Source organism: Sus scrofa, chromosome 17, assembly GCF_000003025.6.
Source record: "Sus scrofa isolate TJ Tabasco breed Duroc chromosome 17, Sscrofa11.1, whole genome shotgun sequence".
Taxonomy (NCBI): domain Eukaryota; kingdom Metazoa; phylum Chordata; class Mammalia; order Artiodactyla; family Suidae; genus Sus; species Sus scrofa.
This window is the reverse complement of record NC_010459.5, coordinates 50614420-50628453: the sequence shown is the minus strand read 5'-3', so window position 1 is coordinate 50628453 and position 14034 is coordinate 50614420.

Here is a 14034-nt window from a genome sequence, read left to right as displayed (position 1 = left end):
TATCTTTTCAAAAGAAATTATGTGTGTAGGAAGATTCCTTTTCTATGAAAGTTGACAGAGGTAGAGTGAACATCCGGGAAGGTGGTGGAGACATTGTCTGTCTCGCACCCGGCTCTATGCCCAGAGCACAGAGGACGTGCTCAGTAACTATTTATGGGATGAAGGAAGGAAGGAAGGAAGGAAGGTGGCTGGACTGGGGGCCACAGAACTTAATCTTGTTTTTTTTCTTTTTCTTTTTGTCTTTATAGGGCAGCACCCGTGGCATATGGAGGTTCCCAGGCTAGGGGTCTAATCGGAGCTGTAGCCACCAGCCTACATCACAGCCACAGCAGCCACCAGATCTGAGCTGAGTCTGCAACCTACACCACAGCCCACCGCAACGCCAGATCCTTAACCCACTGAGCGAGGCCAGGGATCAAACCCACAACCTCATGGTTCCTAGTCAGATTCGTTTCCGCAGCGCCACAAGGGGAACTCTCAGAACCTAATCTTGTAATCACCAAGTTATTTGGGGTGGCGGCTTCTGTGTATCCATGGAGGTGTGATAATGGTCCCCAAAGATACCCACCTCTTTTTTTGTTGTTGTTTAATTGTCATTTCCCTGATATACCCACCTCTTAACCCCAGTGAATGTGTTATGCGAGAGGCCAAAGGGACTTTGCAGATGTGATTAAGTTAAGGGATTTGAGATGGGAAAACCATACTGGATTATCTTGTTGGCTCAGTATGGTCATGAGTCCTTATAAGAGGGACATGTGAAGATGGAAGCGGAGGATGGAGGGACGGTGGGGCCACAGTCAAGGAACAGCATCTCTAGAAGCTGGAAAACACAGAGAAACAAGTGCCCTTAGTGCCTCCACCGGAACACCATCCTGCAAATCCATTTCCGCTGATCCACTTCTGACCTCCAAAGCTGTGTGAGAATAAATCTGCGTTGCTTCAAGCCGCTAAACTGGTGGTAATTCGTTGCAGCAGTTACATTCAAGTTTCAGATAAACAAATCCTTTTCTTAGTAGAAATAGGTCCCATGCAACAACTGGGACATAGTTTTATGTGTATATTTTGGCTGCACCTGCCCCAGGCAGAAGTTCCTGGGCCAGGGATCAGACCCACACCACAGCAGTGACCCGAGCTGCAGCAGTGACAACACCAGACCCTTAACCTCTAGGCCACAAGGAAATGCCCACAGTTACATTTTTTAAATTATTTGCTGTCTACCTGAAATTTAAATTTAACTAGATATACTGCATTTTATCTAGCCAGCCTACTCCCAGGCCTGTTTTGCTCAGCAGCCATATTGGACCCATGAGGCAATCTTGGGAAGAGGAGTTTTTCTCAACAGAGCAATGAGAGAGAAGGCACCTGGGCTCCTGGTATTCTAGAGAGTCATGCCAATTCTGGGATGCCATGCCAGTTCAGGGGTATTGTCCATTGACTTTTACATGAGATAGAAGTAAGCATGTTTGATTTTCAGTTCCCTACCTCTTACAACCGACCCATCGGATGAGGCTGGCCCCCAGCCCTGTCTGCTTTGCCTCCTGCTTTCCTCTGAGTAATGTCTCAACTTGGTAACAAGCACTAGTTATTTAAGGCCCCTGCGGCCGGGCCTGCAAGTCGGCCTTCCCAGCTGCCAGTCTGGTTTCTTCCCAGCACACACAGCCTCTTTATAAGCCCAGCCGTGCTGGGTGACCCGCCCCCTGCTCCCACAGTGCCTCTGTGTATCACAGCTCCCCTGGAAGCAACGTTTATTTTCCATGTTTACTTTAAGGCAAAACGCAAAGGCGGCCTCCTCGGTGCCTGTCAGCAGGCCTGGGGAGGGGGCCTGAGGCAGAAGCACCATTTAGTTGGGGCCTCATCTTTTGGAAAAAGCCTGAAATGGAGACTTTTGAGATTCTCTCCCCAGGAGGTGATGTATACGGCAATTGTATTCTGTTTGTGTCCACGTGTCCAGCTGCACTAAAGAGTGTTCACCCATCCATCTGGTGGAAATATGTGAGACACTACAGGTGTGGGGTTTGTGTTGTTTGTTTGTTGTTGTTCCCTGGATCTTGGTTTGGGCTCCCTGAGGAGAGGACCCCAAGACAAGGATCTGAGTGTGTTTGGGGTGATCCCAGGACACAGCAGCAGGGGATGGGGATGCAGCCCAGGCAGGGTGATAATCTAGCCAGTTGCCACTGAGGGCGTCTGGGGCTCCATCCCAGTGGAGAATCCCGGAGCCAGGGTAGGTGAGCCTCAGCCTCATCCCAGCCAAGGGAGGGGGCAGTCAGCCGGCATCCATTCACCCAGTTCCCACCTGTCATCGCCTAAGGGCTGCTTCTAGGGGTGTCAGCATTGACACTATGTTCTGCACCCTGGCTGGCTGAGCCCCTTATGGGAAGCAGCCTCCTGCAGCCAGGAGAGGTGAGTGCCCAGGGCACATAGCTGGGACATTGACACAACTGCAACATGCTGTTTTTCTGTTTGTTTGTTTTTTGTTTTATGTTTTAAGGTTACACTTGCGGGATATGGAAGTTCCCAGGCTAGGGGTCACATTGGAGCTGCAGCAGCCAGCCTACACCACAGCCACAGCAACATGGGATCCAAACCACGTCTGCAATCTATACTGCAACTCATGGCAACGGTGGGTCCTTAACCCACTGAGCAGGGCCAGGGACCACATCTGCATCCTTATATACTAGTCAGGTATACTGAGCCGCAACGGGAACTCCCAGTATTTTTTGTTTTTAAATATGCCAGGCTCTTGGCCTGCGTGCTCTCCCTGGACACTGATGTGTGGCTGAGCCTAGGGCAGACCAGAAGTGACAGTGTTGACACCCTGAGGAAAGTCACCCAGTGATGAACAGACAGCTCTGGCCACACACCCTGTCATGGCAGCCTTCCCTCCTGTGTCTCCCTTCCCCTCTGTCCTACTGGTGCTTCTCACATGAACCACGTGCATCCGAAGCCTTATCTCAGACTGAGCTCCTGGGGAAGCCAACTGTGATAGACAGGCTGGTGGCCCTTCAAAGATACCCCTCCCCCAACGGGCTGATCTCTGGCCCCTGGAAATGTTACCTTACATGGCCAAAGGGTCTTTGCAGAGGGTGTTAAAATAAGGATCTTGAGATGGGAAGAGTATTCTGGATCATCTGTGTGGGTTGAATCAAATAACAAGGGGTCCTTAAAAGTGAAAGAGGGAGATGGAAGCATCAGCACCAGAGAAGGGAGATGTGATAATAGAATAGCTCATAGTAATGCCAGATCCTTATCCCACTGGCTTTGGAGATGGGCGAGGACCACAAGCCAAGGGATGTGGGCTGCCTCCAGAATTTGGAATAGGGAAGAAAATAGATTCTCCCTTAGAACCTCCAGAAAGGACCACAGCCCTGCTGGCACCTTGAAGTTGACCCACTGAGACCCATTTCAGACTTCTGGACTCCAGAACTATAATCAGTTTGTGGTACTTTAACCCACTAGGTTTGTGGCAATTTGTTACAGCAGCCAGAGGAAACTAATACCCAGACATAATACCCAGTATATCAGACAAAGTTCTGAATGGCGAACAAGAGCATTCTCTCTAGATAATATAAGCAAAAAGGGTATCATTAAAATATACCAAGAAGCGGATAGAAACCTGGAAGGGCCAGAAAATCAGGTTTGGAGGCTCTGCAGCTAGATGCAAAGTCTGCATTTCACTGCTGGGCTACCCCGGAACGACCCAACCCTACTGCCACCACCCTGGGGTATAGGCCACATGGCCAAGGCTGGGTATGGGATGCCATTTTCAGGACTCCCACTTCTGCAAACTGCAGGCTTCTCTGCTACTCTTACTCTTAGGTGGGGCTTCCTCGAGTCATTCACCTCCAAGTTGAGGACCTGTGCAGGGGTAGCTGGCCATCTGCCAGCCCCTTGCTGCAAGGAGACATCAGACCTGGCTCTGCTTTCAACTTTTTTTTTTTTTTTGCTTTTTAGGGCCATACCTGCGACATGTGGAAGTTCCCAGGCTAGGGGTTGGATTGGAGCTGCAGCTGCTGGCCTCTCCCACAGCCACAGCAACATGGGATCCAAGTCGTGTCTGCAACTTACACCACAGCTCATAGTAATGCCAGATCCTTATCCCACTGAGCGAGGCCGGGGATTGAACCCCAATCCTCATGGATACTAGTCGGGTTTGTAACCCTCTGAACCACAACAGGAACTCCTCTGCTTTCTACTCTTTAGGTGGGAAATCCCCCAAACTCAGACAGAGTGGTCAAAGGCATGGCACGTGTTCCCCACAGGCAAGCTTTAGATAAGCCAGAGGGACAAAGACGGCCCTTCCAGGTAAAAGGGGCTGCAGGCAGAAGGCGTGGAGGCTAGATGGGGTTGGACCTATTGCATAGAAATAGAGCAGAAAAGGGAGTTCCCGTCGTGGCGCAGTGGTTAACGAATCCGACTAGGAACCATGAGGTTGCGGGTTCAGTCCCTGCCCTTGCTCAGTGGGTTAATGATCCGGCGTTGCCGTGAGCTGTGGTGTAGGTTGCAGACGCGGCACGGATCCCGCGTTGCTGTGGCTCTGGCGTAGGCTGGTGGCTACAGCTCTGATTCGATCCCCAGCCTGGGAACCTCCATATGCCGCGGGAGCGGCCCAAGAAATAGCAACAACAACAAAAGACAAAAAAAAAAAAAAAAAAAAAAAAAAAAGAAGTAGAGCAGAAAGGAGTCGTGGCAGAGCAGAAGTGAATCTGACTAGTATCCACGAGGATGTGAGTTCAATCCCTGGCCTTGCTCAGTGGGTTGGGGAGCCAGCATTGCTGTGAGCTGTGGTGTAGGTCGCAGACATGGCTCGGATCCCCAGTTGCTGTGGCTGTGGTGTAGGTCGGCAGCTGTAGCTCTGACTGGGACCCTAGACTGGAAACTTCCATATGCCATGAGTGTGGCCCTAAAAAGCAAAAAAAAAAAAAAAGAGAGAGAGAGAGAGAGAGAAGAAAATAGAGCAGAAAGATGAGGGACTTGGAATCAAGGGAATAACAGTGGGCATTCAAGAAAAACAGGAATGGAAAAAAGAATTTAGAAAAGGCAATTAGAGAGAATTGAGAAGAGAACCAGTAGATCACTGTGCTAGATAGTGTCAGGATCCCTTGATCTTCTGTGGCCACGGGCTGAGCCCGCTCTTCCTTGTAAGGCTCTTGGTTGGACACAGCAAGACCAAGGTAGAGATTTCTAGGAGGCTACCCAATGGTCATTCTTTCCTTCCTCTCTGTTTTTAGTTGGATACCTAACTGCTCAGCTAAAGACCATCCACCCCTGCCTTTCTCGTACCTACGTGTAGTCTTGCGATTAAGTTCTGGCCATGAGAGATAAACAAAGGTATTAGGTGAGACTTCTAGGAGGCCTCCTTAAAAGGAAGAGAAATGGGCTCCTTCAGCCTCTCTTCTTCCATCCTGGTCAGAATGTAGATGCAGTGGCTGGAGCTTGAGCGGCTAGTTTAGACCATGAAGCCATGTGTTAAATGGAGCGGGAACACCAAGACAGCATCAAGATGCTGGGTCTCTAAAGCCCGGGACTGCTGACCTCTGTAGTTTCTTCACAAAGAGAAAATTGTCTAGCTTGTTTAACTCACTCATTTGGTGTTTTTCTGATGTGTGCAACCAAACCTAATCAATACACTCACTCTTGCTCCCTTAAGCAGAAAAGGGTCTTTACCAGAATGAGGAGGGGTCTTTTATGACCCTAATCAGAAGACTAGAGACACAGGGTCAGAAAATAAGTGGGAGATGAGGGATAATAGGGGAGCAGAAATTACACTAAAAGAAGATTCTGGAAGGGATGCTGCTGTTGTCGGAACTGGATACTGACCAGGGCTGATAGTGGCTAATACACATGATACTTCCCACAAGTTACAGGCTATTCTAAGCGCTTTGCTTAAATTAACTCAAAACTACCCCAGGAGGTGTATAGTAACAGTACCTCCTTCTCACAGAAGAGAAAACTAAGGCTTTATGAGGTTTCTTATCCAAAGTTACACACAGTTTCACATGAGCGCTGGGATTTGAATCCAGGCTGCGAGGCTCCGAGAGCTGAGCTCATCCTCTCTGCAGATATTTTCTTCTGTTCCATCACCCGGTAGTTCTCACACCCTGTTCTAGGCACTGGGGCCACTGCAGTGAATAGAATGCCCAAGTCCTCGCCCTCATTTCGCTTGGTTTCTAATGTGGAGAAATAGACAACACGGAAATTAAGGCGGGGGGAGGTGGTGGAAGCCTTATTTGGGTCGTATTTTAATTTTTCACCAAGAATGAGTTGTGGCAGGTTTAAAACAAGTCCACACATTCTTTGACACTCCTCGCCTTGAGAGGTGAGGTCAGGTTCCCCAACCCTTGACACACCTGGTGGGCTTTTGATACCACATCAACTAATAGAGTAGAACAGAAGTGATGCTGTGTATTTTTGAGGCTAGATCATAAATAGTGGTTCCGTTTTCACTTTGCTCATGGAAACACTTGAGCTTGTGCCCTCAGTTGTCATGTAACCAGGCACACTGCCCTCGGTCCACCATGCTGTGAAGAAGCCCAAGCACCCCATCTGGAGAGTCCAGGCGGAGAGAGAGAGATGCTGGGCCCCGCACCCTCCCAGCTGCTCAGGCTCCTGCTGTCCCAGGTCTAGTCACCATCAGGCTGCAATCACAGAAGAAATTTCCAGCCAGAACTGCCAAACCACACCCTTACTGAATTCCTGACCCACAGAAACCATGAGCGTTGCTGAATGTTGGCTGTTTTAAGCCACTGAGTTGTTTTATTTATCTTTTGCTTTTTTAGGGCTGCACCTGTGGCATATGGAAATTCCCAGGCTAGGGGTTGAATCAGAGCTACCGCTTCCAGCCTACACCACAGCCACAGCACCACGGGATCTGAGCTTCATCTACGACTTGCACCATAGCTCATGGCAATGCCAGATCCCCAACCCACTGAGCGAGGTCAGGGATGGAACCCTCATCCTCATGGATATTAGTCAGATTCTTAATTTCCTGAGCCACAACAGGAACTCCAAGCCACTGAGTCTGGAGGTGATTTGTTCTGCAGTGCAATAACCAGAGCAGTTATTTAATCAAAAATAACTTGATGACAGAGGGAAAGAGGCTAAGAGGGAATATTCAAAACAGGAAAACTTCCTCTGTTTTCTCGTCGATAGGGGTTGGTAAATGCAGGCAGCTTCAAGACAAATGTAGATGGTTAAATGATGAGGTCTCAGGAACTATTTGAACGTGAGGATGGGGGAGAGTAGAGAGTCTAGGACCAACCCCAGGTTTCTTGTTTGGGAAACCAGTTAGGCATTTACCAAGCCAGGGAACACAGGGAAAAGTGGTTTCATAAGGAGAAGGTTGTTATAGACGCCCCAATTTCAAGATGACACCTTCCAATGGACATTCACCTTAAGCAATGCCAGCCTACCCCAAAACGCAGTATTTTCCTTTTCATGAAAGGGAGAGAAGACGCTTCACCCCACCTCCATCGTCAACCTTAATGCAATTTATCTATTGTCCATCAGAGGGCGCCAATGCTCAGGCAGTTGCGATAGACCCACCACCTGATCCTATTCCACAGCCCCCTGAAGTTAAGGAGGGAAAAGGCTTTGGCTTCCTCATCTTGCCTGAGAGTCATTCTAGCGCTACCTTGGCACCAAAAGAACATGCGATAGCTCTGTCATGGGTGAGTTTGGTACTGGCTGATTTTATCCCCCAGAGCTAATCAGGAAAAAAAAAAAAAAAATCTCCCTCACTGCAGTTTTCCATGAGCCCATTTACAGTCTGAGGACTTAATTTTCATTGCCTCTCTTGTGTGAATATCAGCCAAGTTTGGTTCTGCTACACTGATGCTTTTGTCCTATACTCCGTACGACCTCCGTCTCTCATCTGTGACCTTCTCTTTTGCGACCTTTTCTCATTTCTGTGCTCCCAGCCGTGCATTGTAAGCCTGGAGAGTTAATAATGATTCCTCCCCACGAATTCAGCTATAATGTCCCTGAATGCCCCATCCCCCGAATTCTCCAGAGGGTTTTAGGAAGGGGGGGTGGGGGGCCTCAGGGTCTTCCGGAGCCCAGCCCTCTGAAGTCTGCTGCCCCAGGTACCTTTTATTTCTTCTTGATGGTGCCGGGACCCCACATGGCTCCTAACCCTCCTGGAGTCAGGCAAGTGCTGCTGCTTCCCTCTCAAACCTTCCCTGGGTGGCAGGCACTTTAAGGCTAATTTCCAAGCTGGATCCTATCAGAGGTGATGGTTCTCAGAAGAGACAAGACCAAACCCTCCCACTGTTTTCATGAATGCCCCGACTGGAAGAGATTATTTGGCAATAGAATCTCTGCTCCTAAAGGTACCAAGACTCTAGGAATTGCAGATTTTCTCTGGTCTGGTAAAAATTATCTCCCAGACTTATGGGTGCATAGAATTCATCTCTGCCCGCTCAGATCTCTGCTCCCCACCTGGTTTTCCCGCAGTCAAAACTAATTTCTGTCTCTGGATTCTCTTGTTGCTTGTGCCTCGATTAAAGTAATTATCCTGTTTTTTTTTTTTTTTTTTTTGGAGTCTGAAGATTTGCAGGGCAACAAACACTTTTTTTCTAGAGCTGGGGTACCCAACATTCCCCCCCCCCAAACACACACAGCCTGGCTAGACAATGTGCAGGATTTTCTTTGTTTTTTTTGTTTTTCTTTTTTTCACCAATTCATGGTACTTTGGGGATAACAGCAATGTAGTGAAATTTTTATGAACTTAAACAACTGCTGTTTATTCAAATATGTACATCTTTTTCCCTTTTTTGAGAGGGTGGTGCTGGTTAAAATATTCTTTGTGAAGTAATGATGAAAATATATCTTAAATTTCCTTTTATCTTCAAAGTCTTTACTTGGCAATGTAAAAAAGAGACCATCTTTTGTAAGGCTCCAAGTCATTTGTTTTATCTTAAAGAATTTTTACTGGCCTTGAAAAATCCCAGAGCCTGGGAACCATTGTCCCACCACACCCAGCACAGTCCCCGAAGCAGAAAATATCCAATTGCATATAACCCAACCCCTTCTACTCCAAGGCATATACTCAAAAGAACTAAAAACAAGGTACACGGAATTATGTACAAGAATGTTCTTAGTAGCACTATTCACAATAGCTGAATTGAAACAACCTAAATGTCCATCAACTGATGAATGTATTAAAATGTGGTATCATACAATGGAATATTATTTTATAAAAAAGAATGAAGTACTGATACATGCTACGATGTAAACAAATCTTGAAAACATGCTAAATGAGAGAATCTGGATGCAAAAGGACAAACATGGTATGATTCAGCTTATATGAAATATATCAAATATGTAATTTCATAGAGACAGAAAATAGAGAAGAGATTACTAGGGGTTGGGAGGGAGAGGACAAGGGGGAATTATTTTTTAATAACAATAACAGAGTGTTTTGAGTGATGAAAAATTGGAAATAGACAGCGATGATGGCAGTACAACATTACAATGCCATTGAATTGTATGCTTAAAGTGACAAATTTTATATTACATAGGTTTTACCATAATAAAAAAGGTGAAAAGGGCAGATGCATTCTAGCCCCTTGATAGTGAATAGATAAATGAAATGTGATATATCCATAGAATAGAATAGTATTTGCAACTCAAAGGAAAAAAAATACTGATACATTTACAACATGAGGACTATGATGCATTGAAATAAATGTCCAGAAAAGGCAAACATGTAGACACAGTTAGTAGCTTAGTGGTTTAGCAGGAATGGGAGTGACTACAAATGGGTTTGAGGGATCTTTTTAAGGTGATGAAAATATTTTGAAATTGAATTGTGATGACTGCAGAGCTCTGTAAGTTTTACAAAAACCATTGAATTGTACAACAAGCAAAATTATAAAATAGAATTGTAAGTGATTTCATGGTATATAAAGCTTTTTTTTTTTTTTAGAAAAGTAGGAAATAATGAGTGGTGAGAATGTGGAGAAATTGAAACCCTTGAGCATTGCGTAGGAATGTACCATGGTTCAGCCACTAGAAGACAGTATAGAATTTCCTCAAAAGATTAAATATAGAATTACCATGTGATCCAGCAGTTCCACTTCTGAGTATGTACTCCAAAGAATTGAAACAGGGAACTCAAATGGATATTTAGACACCCATGTTCATGGCAGCATTATTCACAGTGGCCATAAGGTGGAAGCAATCCAAACGGCCATTGACAGATAAGTAGATAAACGAAATGTGATTTAGACATACAATGGAAGATTATTCAGCCTTAAAAAGGGACTTTTTTTTTGTCTTTTGTCTTTTTTAGGGCCACACCTGCGGGCATATGGAGGTTCCCAGGCTAGGGGTCCAGTCAGAGCTGTTGTTGCCAGCCTACACCACAGCCACAGCAATGCCAGATCCTTAACCCACTGAGTGAGGCCAGGGATCAAACCCACAACCTCGTGGTTCCTGGTCAGATTTGTTTCTGCTGCACCATGATGAGAACTCCAAGGAATGAAATTTTGATACACTCAACAACATGGATAAAACTTTAAGACATTATACTAAGTGAAATAAACCAGACACAAAAGGACAAATACTATATGATTCCACTTCGCTGAGGTACTTCGAATAGTGAAACTCTTAGAGACAGAAAGTAGGATGCTGGTTGCCAGAGGCTGGGGGAGAGAGGACTGGGGAGTTAGAGTTTAATGGGTACCACGTTTCAGTTTGGGAAGATGAAAAGGTTCTGCAGCTAGATGGTGGTGATGGTTGCACAACAATATGAATGAACGGTAATGCCACTGTACTGTAGACTTAAACACAGCTGAAATAGCAAATTTTATGTTCTGTATATTTTACTACATTTCAGATTTTAAAAGGAGGGGGTAAGCCACCGTGTCACATGCTGCTGGGTGGTCCAAGTTGGATGAGGGACTGTGGGATCGAGCTACTCACAGGTCATGATTGAGTGGAGAGAAATCTGAGAGAGAATATAAACTCTGAGGAGCTTTTGCTCTAACGAGGAGGAGAGAACAGGGCAATATCTGCAGATGACTTCAAGAGATGAGTTTTTACCCCTAAAGACGGGGAAGATTCCATAGTTAACACTTTGTGGCCCCGGTTATCTGCCTTACCATGTGTCACATTTCAGGTACCAGAGAAGAGCCAGGAGTGTGTAGGTGCATGGCTTCTCCCTTTAAGAACACCTCCGAGGGAGTTCCTGTTGTGGCTCAGTGGGATGCGGGTCTGATGCCTGGCCTTGCTTAGTGGGTTAAGGATCCGGCATTGCCATGAGCTGTGGTGTAGGTCGCCGAGGCAGCTCAGATCTGGCGTGGCTGTGGCTGTGGTGTTGGCCGGCAACTGCAGCTCTGATTCACCCACTAGCCTGGGAACTTCTATACATCGTGGGTGTGGCCCTAAAAAAAAAAAAGAACTTCCCCCATCCCCATTCCCACCATTATCCACACCCCACCACTAAAGTTTCCACATACGTCCCATTGGTCAAACTTAGTCACATGGCTGGCTGCAGGGAAGACTGGGAAATGTAGTCTGATTCCAGACAGCTGTGTGCCTAACTCAGAAGGAAGGGGAGAACAGCCGCTGGATACTTACTCATGGCCTTTGTCACAGTAGTTCACAGTGTATATGGGCCTTTCTCTCTTTTATTCAAATTTCAGTTCAACCAGCACTTCCTTATGGCCTGGTATGTGTCGGGGCTTGGTGACGGGTTTCACACAAAGCATCTCATGTATTTCTTACAATTATATGTGCGCCGTGGGAGACATTAACCCCCTTTTTTTTTTTTTGGTCTTTTGTCTTTTTAGGGCCGCACCCACAGCATATGGAGGTTTCCAGGCTAGGGGTCTAATTGGAGCTGTAGCTGCTGGCCTACACCAGAGCTACAGCAATGCAGGATCTGTGACCTACACCACAGCTCACAGCAATGCCAGATCTTTAACCCATTGAGCAAGTCCAGGGATGGAACCCGCAACTTCATGGTTCCCAGTCGGATTCGTTAACCACTGCGCCACGACAGGAACTCCTTAACCCTGATTTGCTTTCTTTGCTTCTGTATTCCTAGAGCTTATGCCAGTGCCTGGCACATAATTGCCATTGGATAAATATTTGTGGTTATTATTGCTGTTGAATTTTATACATTAGAAAACTGTGGTAAAATTCCACACCCAAGGGTGCATGGAGACCCTGGCATTTATTTATTTACTTGTCTTTTTAGGGCGGCAACCGTGGCATATGGAGGTTCCCAGGCTACAGAGCTACAGCTGCCAGAGCCATAGCCACAGCCACACCAAATCTGAGCTGTGTGTGCAACCTCTACCAAAGCTCACGGCAACACCAGATCCCCAACTCACTGGGTGAGGCCAGGGATTGAACCTGCGTCCTCATGGATGCCAGTCAGATTCATTTCCCCTGAGCCACGACAGGAACTGTGACCCTGTCATTTAAACAAGTTCTTCTGATTCCAAATCTTCTACCCCTCCTGATCAACTACTTCGTTTTGTGTCTCCACTGAGTAAATCACATGGGATATAGACAGTGCACATTTGCAGACATTTGATAATAACAGCCCATCATCCTTAGGGACCATCTCATTCCCATTCTTGGACCCTGTGGTTTGGGGATGCTGACCACACCCTCCAGCTATAGAGGTTCAATATATAACACAGTATCTTATCTTCCTTGTCACAATAATTGGCTCAGGAATGGGCATGTGATCCAAGCTGGATCAACAAGAATCCTCCTTAGGGCTTCAGTAGAAAATATTGAGATGGAGGGCTTTCTTTCTGCTGATGTTGTTAAGCTGGAAGGATGCAAGCTTGTTGCTGCTAGAACCATCCTTTGCTACACAAGGAAAGAACTTACCTAAGAATGGAGTTAACATGAGGAGAGGAGAGCTAGAGAAGGAGATATGCTGACAAGAGCATTGGAGTCCCTGGATCAAACTGTGCCTGAAACCAGTACATCCCCTGGACTTTTGAGTTACATAAGCTAATAAATTCCCTTTTTAGCTTAAACCATTTAGAGTTGGGTTTTCCGTCACTTGCAATCAAAAGAGTCTTGACTAATGCATTTCTGAAACAGAGTGTTCTCATACTTAAGAGATATACCTCATGTGTTGCCAAGAGCTCATCATTCTGATGGAAGAGCATGGAAGTTTCATCTTCTGATGGAAGAGGAAACCAAATCCTGCATGTAGCAGTCAGAGCCCAGTTGGAGAAGCAGCAACACCTCTAGGTTTTCAAACTGAGGGAATATAATCCTAGGAATTGGTTATGTGGGTGATGGAAGAGCTGGGAAGCCAATCAGAGCATATTAGGCAGCCTGTGATGAACCATAGCAGAAGAGGCTGCCACCTTGCAGAAGGAGGAGGAAAGGTAGGAATTAGTGTTAACGGTGGCATTGGAGCCTGGGCCACCTACCGGAAGCTTTGCCAGGCAGCCCCAGCCAGGACCTCTGAAGCAGGAGCTGAAATCACAGATGTAAGACATAGCAGCTGCTGAAGATGTCGTTGGAGACAGAGAGAGGAAGAAATACGTCCTGGATCCTCCCTTGTTTTCACCCTTCCATTTCCGGCTGATGCCTCCCGTTTGGTTGAATCCACTCAAAATCAGTGAGAGTGTATACGTACAGTACCTCCCTAAGTCCTGGCACGTAACAAGCCTTTGGAAGATGTTAGTTGAGTTTGCATTTGAAGGAAAGAGAGGTTTGCAGCTCCTTCATCTGTACAGTGAGCATAAGGATAGCAGTGGCAAGGGGGCTGGGCTTGAGGATTAGATGAGCTGATGAGTGCCAAGCATCAGCACAGCCACTGGCACATAATAAATGCTCAATAAACACATCATAAATAACCACAATCTGTACCGCTGCCACCCAAGGCTGATATTAGCATGCCATTATCCCAGTTTTGCTGGGAGGCTTGGTTAGTTTTAGACCTGCGGTTCTCAAGTGGGTTTGACTTCGCTCCCAGGGAATACTAGGTTGTCCCAAAGTGGGGCAGGTGTGCTACTGGCATCTGGTGAGTAGAGGCCAGGGATGGTACATCCCTCA